The sequence below is a fragment of the Somniosus microcephalus genome, chromosome 4 (genome assembly GCF_052327205.1).
Source record: "Somniosus microcephalus isolate GS21.2 chromosome 4, FLI_Smic_1.0, whole genome shotgun sequence".
In the NCBI taxonomy this organism is placed as follows: Eukaryota; Metazoa; Chordata; class Chondrichthyes; order Squaliformes; family Somniosidae; genus Somniosus; species Somniosus microcephalus.
Genome location: NC_140990.1, coordinates 33938816 through 33953906, shown reverse-complemented (window position 1 = coordinate 33953906; position 15091 = coordinate 33938816). Strand labels below are relative to the sequence as shown.

At 53.6% G+C, this 15091-nt stretch overlaps 1 pseudogene; it reads right to left on the bottom strand.

Moving 5' to 3' along the window:
* Positions 1 to 3178: 3178 nt before the first annotated feature.
* LOC147118590 (syncytin-1-like) lies at positions 3179 to 4416 on the bottom strand (annotated as a pseudogene).
* Between the last annotated feature and the right edge of the window lie 10675 nt (positions 4417 to 15091).

The following is a 15091-nucleotide window of genomic DNA, read 5'->3' as shown; positions in this document are numbered from 1 at the left end:
GTTCTGGGAGTCTGTGACGGGACAGTGCAGAGGGATCTTTACTCTGTATCTAACCCGTGCTGTACCTGCCCTGGGAGTGTTTGATGGGACAGTGCAGAGGGAGATTTACTCTGTTTCTAATCCGTGCTGTACCTGCCCTGGGAGTGTTTGATGGGACAGTGTAAATGAAGCTTTACTCTGTATCTAACCCGTGCTGTACCTGCCCTGGGAGTGTCTGATGGGACACTGTAGAATGAGCTTTACTCTGTCCCTAACGCGTGCTGTTTCTGCCCTGGCAGTGTTGATGGGACAGTTTGGAGGGAGGTTTACTCTGTATCTAACCCGTGCTGTACCTGCCTTGCGAGTGTTTGATGGGACAGTGTAGAGGGAGCTTTTCTCTGTATCTAACCCGTGCTGTACCTGCCCTAGGAGTGTTTGATGGGACAGTGTAGAGGGAGCTTTTCTCTGTATCTAACCTGTGCCGTACCTGCCCTGGGAGTGTTTGATGGGACAGTGTAGAGGGAGCTTTACTCTGTACCTAACCCGTGCGTAATCTCCCCGGCAGTGTTGATGGGACTGTGTAGAGGGAGCTTTACTCTGTATATAACCTGTGCTGTACCTGCCCTGGGAGTGTTTGATGGGACAGTGTAGAGGGAGCTTTACTCTGTATCTAACCCATGCTGTACCTGCCGTGGGAGTGTTTGATGGGACACTGTAGAGGGAGCTTTATTCTGTATCTAACATGTGCTATACCTGCCCTGGGAGTGTGCGATTGGACAGTGTAGAGGGAGCTTTACGTTGTACCTAACCCGTGCTGTTTCTGCCCTGGCAGTGTTGATGGGACAGTGTAGCAGGAGCTTTACTCTGTATATAACCCGTGCTGTACCTGCTCTGGGAATGTTTGATGGGACAGTGCAGAGGGAGCGTTACTCTGTATCTAACCTGTGCTGTACCTGCCCTGGGAGTGTTTGATGGGACACTGTAGAATGAGCTTTACTCTGTACCTAACCCGTGCTGTTTCTGCCCTGGCAGTGTTGATGGGACAGTTTGGAGGGAGCTTTACTCTGTATCTAACCCGTGCTGTACCTGCCCTGGGAGTGTTTGATGGGACAGTGTAGAGGAAGCTTTACTCTGCATCTAACCCGTGCTGTACCTGCCCTGGGAGTGTCTGATGGGACAGTGTAGAGGGAGCTTTACTCTGTATATAACCCGTGCTGTACCTGCTCTGGGAATGTTTGATGGGACAGTGTAGAGGGAGCTTTACTCTGTATCTAACCCGTGCTGTACCTGTCCTGGGAGTCTGTGATGGGACAGTGTAGAGGGATCTTTACTCTGTATCTAACCCAACCTGTTCCTGCCTTGCGAGTGTTTGATGGGACAGTGTAGAGGGATCTTTACTCTGCAACTAACATGTGCTGTACCTGCCGTGGGAGTGTTTGATGGGACAGTGTAGTGGGAGCTTTACTCTGTATCTAACCCGTGCTGTACCTGCCCTGGGAGTGTCTGATGGGACAGTGTAGGGGGTGCTTTACTCTGTATCAACACGTGCTGCAACTGTCCTGGATGTGTTTGATGGGACAGTGTAGGGGGAGCTTTACTCTGTATCTAACCCGTGCTGTACCTGCCCTAGGAGTGTTTGATGGGACAGTGTAGAGGGAGCTTTATTCTGTATCTGACATGTGCTATACCTGCCCTGGGAGTGTTCAATGGGACAGTGTAGAGGGAGCTTTACTCTGTATCTAGCCCGTGCTGTACCTGTTCTGGGAGTCTGTGACGGGACAGTGTAGAGGGATCTTTACTCTGTATCTAACCCGTGCTGTACCTGCCCTGGGAGTGTTTGATGGGACAGTGTAGAGGGAGCTTTACTCTGTATCTAACCCGTGCTGTACCTGCCCTGGGAGTGTTTGATGGGACAGTGCAGAGGGAGATTTACTCTGTTTCTAATCCGTGCTGTACCTGCCCTGGGAGTGTTTGATGGGACAATGTAGATGGAGCTTTACTCTGTATCTAACCCGTGCTGTACCTGCCCTGGGAGTGTTTGATGGGACAGTGTAGAGGGAGCTTTACTCTGTATCTAACCCGTGCTGTATCTGCCCTGGGAGTGTAGATGGGTCAGTGTGGAGGGAGCTTTAATCTGTATCTAACATGTGCAATACCTGCCCTGGGAGTGTTTGATGGGACAGTGTAGAAGGAGCTTTACTCTGTATCTAACCCATGCTGTACCTGCCCTGGGAGTGTTTGATGGGACAGTGTAGAGGGAGCTTTACTCAGTAACGAACCCGTGCTGTACTTGCCCTGGGAGTGTTTGATGGGACAGTGCAGGGGGAGATTTACTTTGTTTCTAACCCGTGCTGTACCTGCCCTGGGAGTGTTTAATGGGACAGTGTAAATGGAGCTTTACTCTGTATCTAACCCGTGCTGTACCTGCCCTGGGAGTGTTTGATGTGACAGTGTAGAGGGAGCTTTACTCTGTATCTAACCCCTGCTGTACTTGTCCTGGGAGTGTTTGATGGGGCAGTGTAGAGGGAGCTTTTCTTTCTATCTAACCCATGCTGTACCTGCCCTGGGAGTGTTTGATGGGACAGTGTAGAGGGAGCTTTACTCTGTCTCTAACATGTGCTATACCTGCCCTGGGAGTGTAGATGGGTCAGTGTGGAGGGAGCTTTAATCTGTATCTAACATGTGCAATACCTGCCCTGGGAGTGTTTGATGGGACAGTGTAGAGGGAGCTTTACTCTGTATCTAACCCGTGTTGTACCTGCCCTGGGAGTGTTTGATGGGACAGTGTAGAGAGAGCTTTACTCTGTATCTTGTCGAAATCTCGACTCTCAATGAGACTCTGAAACGATCAGCTCCGGTCGATGTTCTTTTAATAAATTTTTACTTGCGGCAAGGAGAGCGGCCCGCTCAGTCAAAGGCTAAGCAGAGACTCTCTCCAGAATTACAGATTAACAACATATTGATACAGTAAAGTAAACAGGTTATGGTTTCATCATGTGTCTTTCAAGTCAGACAAAGGGACAAAAAGAGTTCTTTAATCCTTAACTCAGTTTTTACATATTTCTAAAGTCTGGCGTAGCAAAAGACTATTGATAATACAATGGATAGTTATTTATTCTAGACTATTTAATTAAGACTATCAGTATTGAATGGAATGTAGATACTTCATGCAGTATGTTTCTTCTGTTATCTGGTGGCCAAGCCTCTGGCCAGGTGGCTTGTGTAAGGTTCCCTTTACTCATGTAAATGGTCTTTGTTTACAACGCAGATAAGCAACGGTTTACAGTGTTTAGTCAAGGTTAACATGTTTAAGGAAAGAATAGAGGACATTTCTGAAGAGGCTTCTGGGAGGACTGGGACTCCATTTTGTTTTGTCAAAAAGGGGCACATGTAACTATATTCAGTTTTAAAAGGTACATTTCCACATTCCCCCCTTTTGTCCTTCACAAGGACAACTTAATCCATTCCAATCCTGCTTAGTCTTTCTATTTCCATTTCCACGCAGAATCCTTCAGCAGTTGTTGCTACCATAACCTTCGTAGTGGCTGCTGTTGGTAACACTGTTTTTCCCACTCCGACACAGCAGCACTTGATTGATACAAACAGAAGGTATAGGGAAAAGATTATCAGCAAGTACCAGGGATTTTCCCAGGGATCCTAGCCATCCGGATGCCCAACCCCACAAAGTGGTACCGCCTAGGCCAGTAATTTGTTTGTACTCTATTACCTTCTCTCTAATAAGTTCTGCCAGACTGCTGATCTTTTCTGAGTGATCCGGGATGTACGTTCAGCATTCCTCACCAATCAAAGCGCATGTCCCTCCTTCCTTGGCTTGGAGATAATCTAGGGCCATACGATTTTGGAGAGCCACTGTCCGACTGGCTACCATTTCGTCATTTACCCTTTCAAAGGTTTGTGAGGTTGCGTTGGCTACTGATTCTACTAATTTAGCCAGTTCCCGTATTTTCCACTCGTTTGACATTGTCCCATAGGGTGGTATCATTACCTTGAACATTCCATTCAACCATGTCAAATCCCGTTTAGGTCGATGGCTTTCATAGGCGTCCCTCAGGGTCTTTGTTGTTCTAATTAAGGATATCACATATCCTAAGTAACAGGATCCTGTCCATGATTGTGGTATCCAGGGGTAGGCCTTATGACCACAGATAAAATAGGTTCCATTATAAGTGAATTGCAACTTCTTCTTTGTCATCATAGGGTTGGAACCGGTCCAGGTACCCCCACTCGTCTTATTACGGACATTTGTCATGTTAAACTGACCCACATCGCGCCAGTTGTGGGGTCGAGTTATGGTAAAATTCTGGGCGCATTTGCTTTTACCCACGTTCTCGCCCCCTGCTATGTTCCTTACTAAACATATTTTACCCATTGGGGCCGCTATACCTGAGGTATTAGTAAGAACTAGGAATGGGGGCTGCCGAGTCTGATTATATTTGGGTTGGTACCACCCCTGGAAGGCAGTGAGATTTTTGCCTGCTGATTCCCATTCCGGCCTCCAATCCTCTACTAGTAGTGCCCCTATAGGATGTGTGCCTTTTCTGGGAAGTATTACCGCGCGTATCGTTCTGACTGATTATCCACTCAGCCATGTCTGATTCGTTAAAGGGAATGGGTCTTAGAGGGATGCCTCCTTTCGAGTGAATGGGCACATGTGCACATACCCAACAGTTGGATAAATCTCTTTCTTGTGCATACTCAGGACTCAGTGCCATGAATACATTTATATGTAGTTCCCTTTGTTCACGTGTCTGTACCTCTGGTGCTGTCAGTAACACAAAGCATAATCCTGTCAAGCACAGTCCGGTCAGTCCCCATAGTCTGTGGAAATCTCTTTCTCTCCCTCGGGTTCCTTCGCCTTTTCCTCCGGATCGGGTGCTTTTTTGCAATGGGACGTGTGGATCCATGTTGGTCTTTCTTTTATCTTGATTGCAGTATTAGTTGTCAGCAAAACCTGGTATGGTCTTTCAAATCTGGGTTGTAGACCGCTTTTTCGTTTAAAAATCTTGATGTAAACGAATTCTCCGGGCTCCGGGTTATGGTACTTCCCTTCTGCTGGTTCGACTTAAGCTTCTTTTACCGGTGAATGAAAGCTGGAAATACATTTGGTTAGTGCAATACAATAATTCAACATATTTTCTTCCATTTTATGGATGTCCATTTGTTTTGCAGTAAACGGTGCTGTAAAAGGCAGCTGTTAGGGACGTCCCATAACTATCTCATGTGGTGACAGGCCTGTTCTGTTAGTTGTGGATCGCATTACCATCAAGGCTAAAGGCAGCAGTTTTACCCATTTTAGTCCAGTGTCATTGCCAGTTTCGCCAGTTTGTTTTTAAGCATTCCATTATATCTCTCATCAAGTCCAGCTGATTGTGGATGATAACTGCAATGGAAATGTTGGTTAATCTGTAAGGCTTTACACATTTCTTTTATAACAGTTCCAGTAAAATGAGACCCATTATCACTTGAAAGTTTAACAGGAATTCCGAAGCGCGGCACGATTTCTTTCAACAAATATTTAGCAACAGTAGTGGCATCAGCCTTTTTACAAGGAAAAGCTTCAATCCATCTAGAAAACACATCGACAACAACTAAAACATACTTAAATCCCATACACATAGGTAATTCAATAAAATCCATTTGTAAATGTACAAAAGGTCCCGTTCGGTTTGGGTGGGAGGCAGGTTTTACCTTTTCCGTCTTACCCGGATTCATTGTCTGACAGGTAACACAATTTTCGCAAATTTGTTTTCCAATTGCCGAAATACCTGGTGCATACCAAGTTGCCAAAATATAATCCGCCATCCCCCCTTTGCCCGCATGTGTGAATGTATGAACACATCGGGCAATCCATGGAAGTAAGGATTTGGGTGCCACCGTGCGGCCGTCATGGTAAACCCATATTCCTTCTTGAGTTTTACAACATTGATCCCTTGCCCAGGTTAATACCTCATCCGTACTGGCCTGTGACTGAAAGGCCAGCACATCTTTAATAGTGGGCGGTAGATCTGTGGAATTATTTTCCCTTACTGGGAACGCTGATACTTGTTCCCCTTTGTCTGACAGAGCTGCTGCTTTAGCTGCATTGTCAGCTCTGGCATTTCCAAGTGCTGCCTCATCCAAGTGGCCTGTATGTGCTTGGCATTTAATAATGGCAAGTTTTAAAGGACATTGAATGGCTCGCAGAAGATTTTCTACCTGTTCCACATTCTTAATGGTGGTTCCTGAAGAGGTCAGGTACCCGCGAATTTTCCCAATTTGTCCATAGTCATGAGTTACACCAAAAGCATACCTGGAGTCAGTGTAGAGATTAACTGTTTGTCCTTGAGCGAGAATGCATGCTCGAGTCAATGCAAATAATTCGGCTTGCTGGGCTGAAAAGGAATCTGGAAGAGAGGCTGTTTCAACAACGTTATACTGAGTCACAACTGCATATGCTGCTTTGGGCTGGCCCCTGTCATTTCGTAGGGCTGATCCGTCAACGTCGTACACCAGATCAGGGTTACATATCGGTATATCTGTTAAATCGATACGTGGTTTAGTTACCAGTTCGGTTACCATCTCACATGAACGGGGTTCGCCGTCTTCTTCCGTGGGGAGTAGAGTGGCTGGATTTAAGGTAGTACATCTTTTGATGATAAGGTTCGGATTTGATAACAGTTCAACTTCGTATTTAGTGGCTCTTGCAGAAGTTAGGTGTTGGGTGGCGCATTTGGTAAGTAAAATCTCGACAGAGTGTGGGATATACAAAATAGTCTGATGATTTAGAGTTATTGTCTGAGCCTGTTGTACAGCATAATAAGCTGCTGCCAAAGAAGGAAGACATCCTGGTAGTCCGCGTGCCACTGGATCTAGTTGGGTACGCGATCGGTCACTGTCTGTCTCCGTGTAATTGAGTCAAGACAGATTGTGCAAAACCCGACTTGTGGTGAGCGAACAAATGAAATGGCTTAGCACAGTCCGGTAGTCCCAAAGCAGGTGCTGATATGAGGGACCGTTTAAGATTCTGAAAAGTGTTCCGGGATGCTTCATTCCAAACTAAATCTTCTGGTAGTGAGGGCATGGACATGTCCAACAATGGTCTAATTATTTCAGAATAAATCATAATCCATTGTCTGCAATATCCTGACATGCCGATGAAATGTTTCACTTCTCTCTTGGTTATTGGTAGTGGAGCAGAGCAGATTGCTTTTACTGTGTCTTGTGTCAATTGTCTTGTATCTCGTACCAATTCATGTCCTAGATACTGAACCCTTTCTGAGACCAATTGTAACTTCGCCTTTGACACTGTGTCTTTTCGAGGCTAAAGCTTTTAACAGCACAAGAGAATCTGTTTCACAGGCTGATTTGGAGGGTGAGGTGAGTAATAAATCATCAACATACTGTATGAGTGTAGAACTTGCTGGTAAAATCACATCCTCTAGATCCTTCTTTAAACACTGAGAATATAGTAGGACTTTCGGTAAATCCCTGCGGGAGTCTTGTCCACGTATATTGGCGTCCTTTATACGTGAAGGCAAAAAGGAATTGAGACTCTGGGTGAATGGGTATTGAGAAAAGTGCTGAATATAGATCGATCACCGTATAATACGTTGAGTTGACTGGAATACTGGTAAGTATAGTCGCAGCATTGGGCACGACCGGATAAGTTGGGAACACAGCTTCATTCACAGATAGGGTAGACAAAGAGGAACTTTTCCCCTTAGTAGGGGGGTCAATAACAAGGGGGCATAGATTCAGGGTAAGGGGCAGGAGATTTAGAGGGGATTTGAGGAGGAACTTTTTCACCCAGAGGGTGGTTGGAATGTGGAACTCAATGCCTAAAAGGGTGGTAGAGGCAGGAACCCTCACAACATTCAAGAAGCATTTGGATGAGCACTTGAAATGCCATTGCATACAAGGCTATGGACCAAATGCTGGAAAATGGGATTAGACTGGACAGGGATGGATGGGCGGCGCAGACACGATGGGCCGAAGGGCCCCTTTCTGTGCTGTATGACTCTATGACTCTATGACTCGTAGGTCTTGAACAAATCTCCATTTGTCACTATTGGGTTTCTGGACCGGAAAGATTGGTGTGTTACAAGGGCTTTTAGTTGGGACTATTATCCCTTGGGCTAGCAGCGAAGTAATTACTGGCTCGATACCCTGTTCTGCAGCTAGAGACAAGGGATATTGGGGTTTCTTAAGAAGTGGTACGGTTGAATTGATCGCTACCTTATATGGTTGTGCGGTAAGCATTTTCCCTACTTCATTAGGGTGAGTAGACCATAGCTGCTCTGGGACTTTAGCAAGAAGTTCTTCTGTTTCACGTTGCAATAGAAAGCTGGTGACCGAAAGTATCTTTTCTGCTAAGACAGCATCGAAATATATTTCCCTCTCCATTTTGATAGAGAAGCCTCCCTCCCCGTCATATCTAGCCAGAGTTCCACCAGATGTCTGCCATTCCCTTTGCACTAAATATCCTCGCATTCTTTGAACCATTGGGCCTAGATCCTGGGGTTTATATGTGTCTGTAACCACAAGGGTGCAGTGTGGAACACTACTTTTAACCTTAAACAAGGTCTGGCTATGGGAGGAGAATTCTACTCCTGCCGCGATTCCTTCAGGTCCGATAAAAATTTGTTCAATCTTCAATTGATATTTCCGGTGCAAGAATGGTTGGTTCATTAGAGTAGGAATGAATGACTGTCTTCATAATCATTGAATTGGACATTAATGGGATTGGAGAAAACCATTTGATGAGCTGTCCCAGATAGCCCAGTTACTGAGGTTTGATTGGTGGAAATAGGAATTCCCTGTGTATCCTGTTTCGTAAGGATCGGAAAGGTGGCGGCAGTATCCACGAGAAATGGAATATCCTTTCCCTGTATTCGTATTTTTACTTCAGGCTCGCTTGTGGCATTTAATGAAACAACGGGTAATTGTTTACTTGCAGCACTTGGATATGGAGCAACTAGTCATTGATTATACCGACAATTGAATCCTTGGCCCAATTGATTTGAATTTTGATTTTGTGGTCCAAATGGATTTTGAACAGAAAATGTAGTTTGAGGTCTAGCATGTACCTGGGCTGGGGTCACATACGGATGTGGTGGAGGTGGAGGTGGAGGTGGAGGTGGAGGTGGAGGTGGAGGTGGAGGTGGAGGTGGAGGTGGAGGTGGAGCGTTACCAGCCGGGTGAGTCCAGTTATAATTTGGTTGCTGCTGTTTTGATGCAATTTTTAGCCAAGTGCCCAGTCTGGCCAGAATTGTAACAGGCACCGGATCGTCCTCGTCCGACACCTCCACCGCCTCTACCCCGAAACTGTCCTCTCCCCCCACCCCGTCCTCGTCCGACACCTCCACCGCCTCTACCCCGAAACTGTCCTCTCCCCCACCCCGTCCTTGTCCTACACCTCCACCGCCTCTACCCCGAAACTGTCCTCTCCCCCCACCCCGTCCTCGTCCTACACCTCCACCGCCTCTACCCCGAAACTGTCCTCTCCCCCACCCCGTCCTTGTCCTACACCTCCACCGCCTCTACCCCGAAACTGTCCTCTCCCCCCACCCCGTCCTCGTCCGACACCTCCACCGCCTCTACCCCGAAACTGTCCTCTCCCCCCACCCCGTCCTCGTCCTACACCTCCACCGCCTCTACCCCGAAACTGTCCTCTCCCCCACCCCGTCCTTGTCCTACACCTCCACCGCCTCTACCCCGAAACTGTCCTCTCCCCCCACCCCGTCCTCGTCCTACACCTCCACCGCCTCTACCCCGAAACTGTCCTCTCCCCCACCCCGTCCTTGTCCTACACCTCCACCGCCTCTACCCCAAAACTGTCCTCTCCCCCCACCCCGTCCTCGTCCGACACCTCCACCACCTCTACCCCGAAACTGTCCTCTCCCCCCACCCCGTCCTCGTCCGACACCTCCACCACCTCTACCCCGAAACTGTCCTCTCCCCCCCACCCCGTCCTCACAGAAACACACAGAATCACACAGAAACCCCACAGTGCAGATAGAGGCCATTTCGGCCCATCGAGCCTGCACCGACACATACCCCACCCGATCCCCGTAACCCCTGCACCAACACATATCCCACCCTATCCCCGTAACCCCACGTATTTAATCCCCCTAACACTAAGGGTCAATTTATCACAGCCAATCAACCTAACCCGCACATCTTTGGACTGTGGGAGGAAACCGGAGCACCCGGAGAAAACCCACGCAAACACGGGGAGAATGTGCAAACTCCACTGTCCTCTCCCCCACCCCGTCCTTGTCCTACACCTCCACCGCCTCTACCCCAAAACTGTCCTCTCCCCCCACCCCGTCCTCTTCCGACACCTCCACCGCCTCTACCCCGAAACTGTCCTCTCCCCCCACCCCGTCCTTGTCCTACACCTCCACCGCCTCTACCCCGAAACTGTCCTCTCCCCCCACCCTGTCCTCGTCCTACACCTCCACCGCCTCCACCCCGAGACTGTCCTCTCCCCCCACCCCGTCCTCGTCCGGCACCTCCACCGCCTCCACCCCGAAACTGTCCTCTCGCCCCACCCCGTCCTCGTCCAACACCTCCACCGCCTCTACCCCGAAACTGTCCTCTCCCCCCACCCCGCCCTCGTCCGACACCTCCACCGCCTCTACCCCGAAACTGTCCTCTCCCCCCACCCCGTCCTCGTCCGGCACCTCCACCGCCTCCACCCCGAAACTGTCCTCTCCCCCACCCAGTCCTCGTCCTATACCTCCACCGCCTCTGCCCCGAAACTGTCCTCTCCACCCACCCCGTCCTCGTCCGACACCTCCACCGCCTCTACCCCGAAACTGTCCTCTCCCCCCACCTCGTCCTCGTCCGACACCTCCACCGCCTCTACCCCGAAACTGTCCTCTCCCCCCACCTCGTCCTCGTCCGACACCTCCACCGCCTCTACCCCGAAACTGTCCTCTCCACCCACCCCGTCCTCGTCCGACACCTCCACCGCCTCTACCCCGAAACTGTCCTCTCCCCCCACCCCGTCCTCGTCCTACACCTCCACCGCCTCTACCCCGAAACTGTCCTCTCCCCCCCACCCCGTCCTCGTCCGACACCTCCACCGCCTCTGCCCCGAAACTGTCCTCTCCCCCACCCCGTCCTCGTCCGACACCTCCACCACCTCTACCCCCAAACTGTCCTCTCCACCCACCCCGTCCTCGTCCGACACCTCCACCGCCTCTACCCCGAAACTGTCCTCTCCCCCACCCAGTCCTCGTCCGACACCTCCACCGCCTCTACCCCGAAACTGTCCTCTTCCCCCACCCTGTCCTCGTCCTACACCTCCACCGCCTCCACCCCGAAACTGTCCTCTCCCCCACCCAGTCCTCGTCCGACACCTCCACCGCCTCTACCCCGAAACTGTCCTCTTCCCCCACCCCGTCCTCGTCCGACACCTCCACCGCCTCTACCCCGAAACTGTCCTCTCCCCCCACCCCGTCCTCGTCCGACACCTCCACCGCCTCTACCCCAAAACTGTCCTCTCCCCCCACCCCATCCTCGTCCGACACCTGCACCACCCCTACCCCCAAACTGTCCTCTCCCCCCACCCTGTCATCGTCGTACAGCTCCACCGCCTCTACCCCGAAACTGTCCTCTCCCCCCCACCCGGTCCTCGTCCTACACCTCCACCGCCTCTACCCCGAAACTGTCCTCTCCCCCCACCCCGTCCTCGTCCTACTCCTCCACCGCCTCTACCCCAAAACTGTCCTCTCCCCCCACCCCATCCTCGTCCGACACCTGCACCACCCCTACCCCCAAACTGTCCTCTCCCCCCACCCTGTCATCGTCGTACAGCTCCACCGCCTCTACCCCAAAACTGTCCTCTCCCCCCACCCCATCCTCGTCCGACACCTGCACCACCCCTACCCCCAAACTGTCCTCTCCCCCCACCCTGTCATCGTCGTACAGCTCCACCGCCTCTACCCCGAAACTGTCCTCTCCCCCCCACCCCGTCCTCGTCCGACACCTCCACAGCCTCTACCCCGAAACTGTCCTCTCCCCCCCACCCCGTCCTCGTCCGACACCTCCACAGCCTCTACCCCGAAACTGTCCTCTCCCCCCACCCTGTCCTCGTCCGACACCTCCACAGCCTCTACCCCGAAACTGTCCTCTCCCCCCCACCCCGTCCTCTTCCAACACCTCCACCGCCTCTACCCCGAAACTGTCCTCTCCCCCCCACCCTGTCCTCGTCCGACACCTCCACAGCCTCTACCCCGAAACTGTCCTCTCCCCCCCACCCCGTCCTCGTCCGACACCTCCACCGCCTCTACCCCGAAACTGTCCTCTCCCCCCCACCCGGTCCTCGTCCGACACCTCCACAGCCTCTACCCCGAAACTGTCCTCTCCCCCCACCCTGTCCTCGTCCGACACCTCCACAGCCTCTACCCCAAAACTGTCCTCTCCCCCCACCCCGGCCTCGTCCGACACCTCCACAGCCTCTACCCCGAAACTGTCCTCTCCCCCCCACCCTGTCCTCGTCCTACACCTCCACCGCCTCTGCCCCGAAACTGTCCTCTCCACCCACCCCGTCCTCGTCCGACACCTCCACCGCCTCTACCCCGAAACTGTCCTCTCCCCCCCACCCCGTCCTCGTCCGACACCTCCACCGCCTCTACCCCGAAACTGTCCTCTCCCCCCCACCCCGTCCTCGTCCGACACCTCCACAGCCTCTACCCCGAAACTGTCCTCTCCCCCGCACCCTGTCCTCGTCCGACACCTCCACAGCCTCTACCCCAAAACTGTCCTCTCCCCCCACCCCGGCCTCGTCCTACACCTCCACCGCCTCTACCCCGAAACTGTCCTCTCCCCCGACCCCATCCTCTCCCCCACCCCGTCCTCGTCCGACACCTCCACCGCCTCTACCCCGAAACTGTCCTCTCCCCCCACCCCGTCCTCATCCGACACCTCCACCGCCTCTACCCCGAAACTGTCCTCTCCCCCAACCCCGTCCTCGTCCGACACCTCCACCGCCTCTACCCCGAAACTGTCCTCTCCCCCCACCCCGTCCTCGTCCGACACCTCCACCGCCTCTACCCCGAAACTGTCCTCTCCCCCCACCCTGTCCTCCACCGCCTCTACCCCGAAACTGTCCGCTTCCCCCACCTCGTCTTCGTCCGACACCTCCACCGCCCCTACCCCGAAACTGTCCTCTCCCCCCACCCCGTCTTCGTCCGACACCTCCACCGCCCCTACCCCGAAACTGTCCTCTCCCCCCACCCTGTCCTCGTCCGACTCCTCCACCGCCCCTACCCTGAAACTGTCCTCTTCCCCCACCCCATCCTCGTCCTGCACCTCCACCGCCTCTACCCCGAAACTGTCCTCTCCCCCCACCCCATCCTCGTCCGACAGCTCCACCGCCTCTACCCCGAAACTGTCCTCTCCCCCCACCTCGTCCTCGTCCGACACCTCCACCTCCACCGCCTCCATCCCGAAACTGTCCTCTCCCCCAACCCCGTCCTCTTCCCCCACCCCGTCCTCGTCCGACACCTCCACCGCCTCTACCCCGAAACTGTCCTCTCCCCCCACCCTGTCCTCGTCCTACACCTCCACCGCCTCTACCCCGAAACTGTCCTCTCCCCCCACCCCGTCCTCGTCCGACACCTCCACCGCCTCTACCCCGAAACTGTCCACTCCCCCCCACCCGGTCCTCGTCCTACACCTCCACCGCCTCCACCCCGAAACTGTCCTCTCCCCCCACCCCGTCCTCGTCCGACACCTCCACCGCCTCTACCCCGAAACTGTCCTCTCCCCCCACCCCGTCCTCGTCCTACACCTCCACCGCCTCCACCCCGAAACTGTCCTCTCCCCCCACCCCGTCCTCGTCCGACACCTCCACCACCTCTACCCCGAAACTGTCCTCTCCCCCCCACCCCGTCCTCGTCCTACACCTCCACCGCCTCTACCCCGAAACTGTCCTCTCCCCCCACCCCGTCCTCGTCCTACACCTCCACCGCCTCTACCCCGAAACTGTTCTCTCCCCCCCACCCCGTCCTACCCCTCCACCGCCTCTACCCCGAAACTGTCCTTTCCCCCCACCCCGTCCTCGTCCGACACCTCCACCGCCTCTACCCCGAAACTGTCCTCTCCCCCCACCCCGTCCTCGTCCGACACCTCCACCGCCTCTACTCCGAAACTGTCCTCTCCCCCCACCCCGTCATCGTCCTACACCTCCACCGCCTCTACCCCGAAACTGTCCTCTCCCCCCACCCTGTCCTCGTCGTACACCTCCACCGCCTCTACCCCGAAACTGTCCTCTCCCCCCACCCCGCCCTCGTCCGACACCCCGTCCTCGTCCGACACCTCCACCGCCTCTACCCCGAAACTGTCCTCTCCCCCCATCCCGTCCTCTTCCCCCACCCCGTCCTCGTCCGACACCTCCACCGCCTCTACCCCGAAACTGTCCTCTCCCCCCACCCCGTCCTCGTCCGACACCTGCACCACCCCTACCCCCAAACTGTCCTCTCCCCCCACCCTGTCCTCGTCCTATACCTCCACCGCTTCTACCCCGAAACTGTCCTCTCCCCCCACCCCGTCCTCGTCCGACACCTCCACCGCCTCTACCCCGAAACTGTCCTCTTCCCCCCACCCGGTCCTCGTCCGACACCTCCACAGCCTCTACCCCAAAACTGTCCTCTCCCCCCCACCCTGTCCTCGTCCGACACCTCCACAGCCTCTACCCCAAAACTGTCCTCTCCCCCCACCCCGTCCTCGTCCGACACCTCCACCGCCTCTACCCCGAAACTGTCCTCTCCCCCCCACCCCGTCCTCGTCCGACACCTCCACCGCCTCTGCCCCGAAACTGTTCTCTCCCCCCACCCCGTCCTCGTCCTACACCTCCACCGCCTCTACCCCGAAACTGTCCTCTCCCCCCACCCCGGCCTCGTCCGACACCTCCACCGCCTCTACCCCGAAACTGTCCTCCCCCCCCACCCCGTCCTCGTCCTACACCTCCACCGCCTCTACCCCGAAACTGTCCTCTCCCCCCACCCCGGCCTCGTCCGACACCTCCACCGCCTCTACCTCGAAACTGTCCTCTCCCCCCACCCTGTCCTCCACCGCCTCTACCCCGAAACTGTCCGCTTCC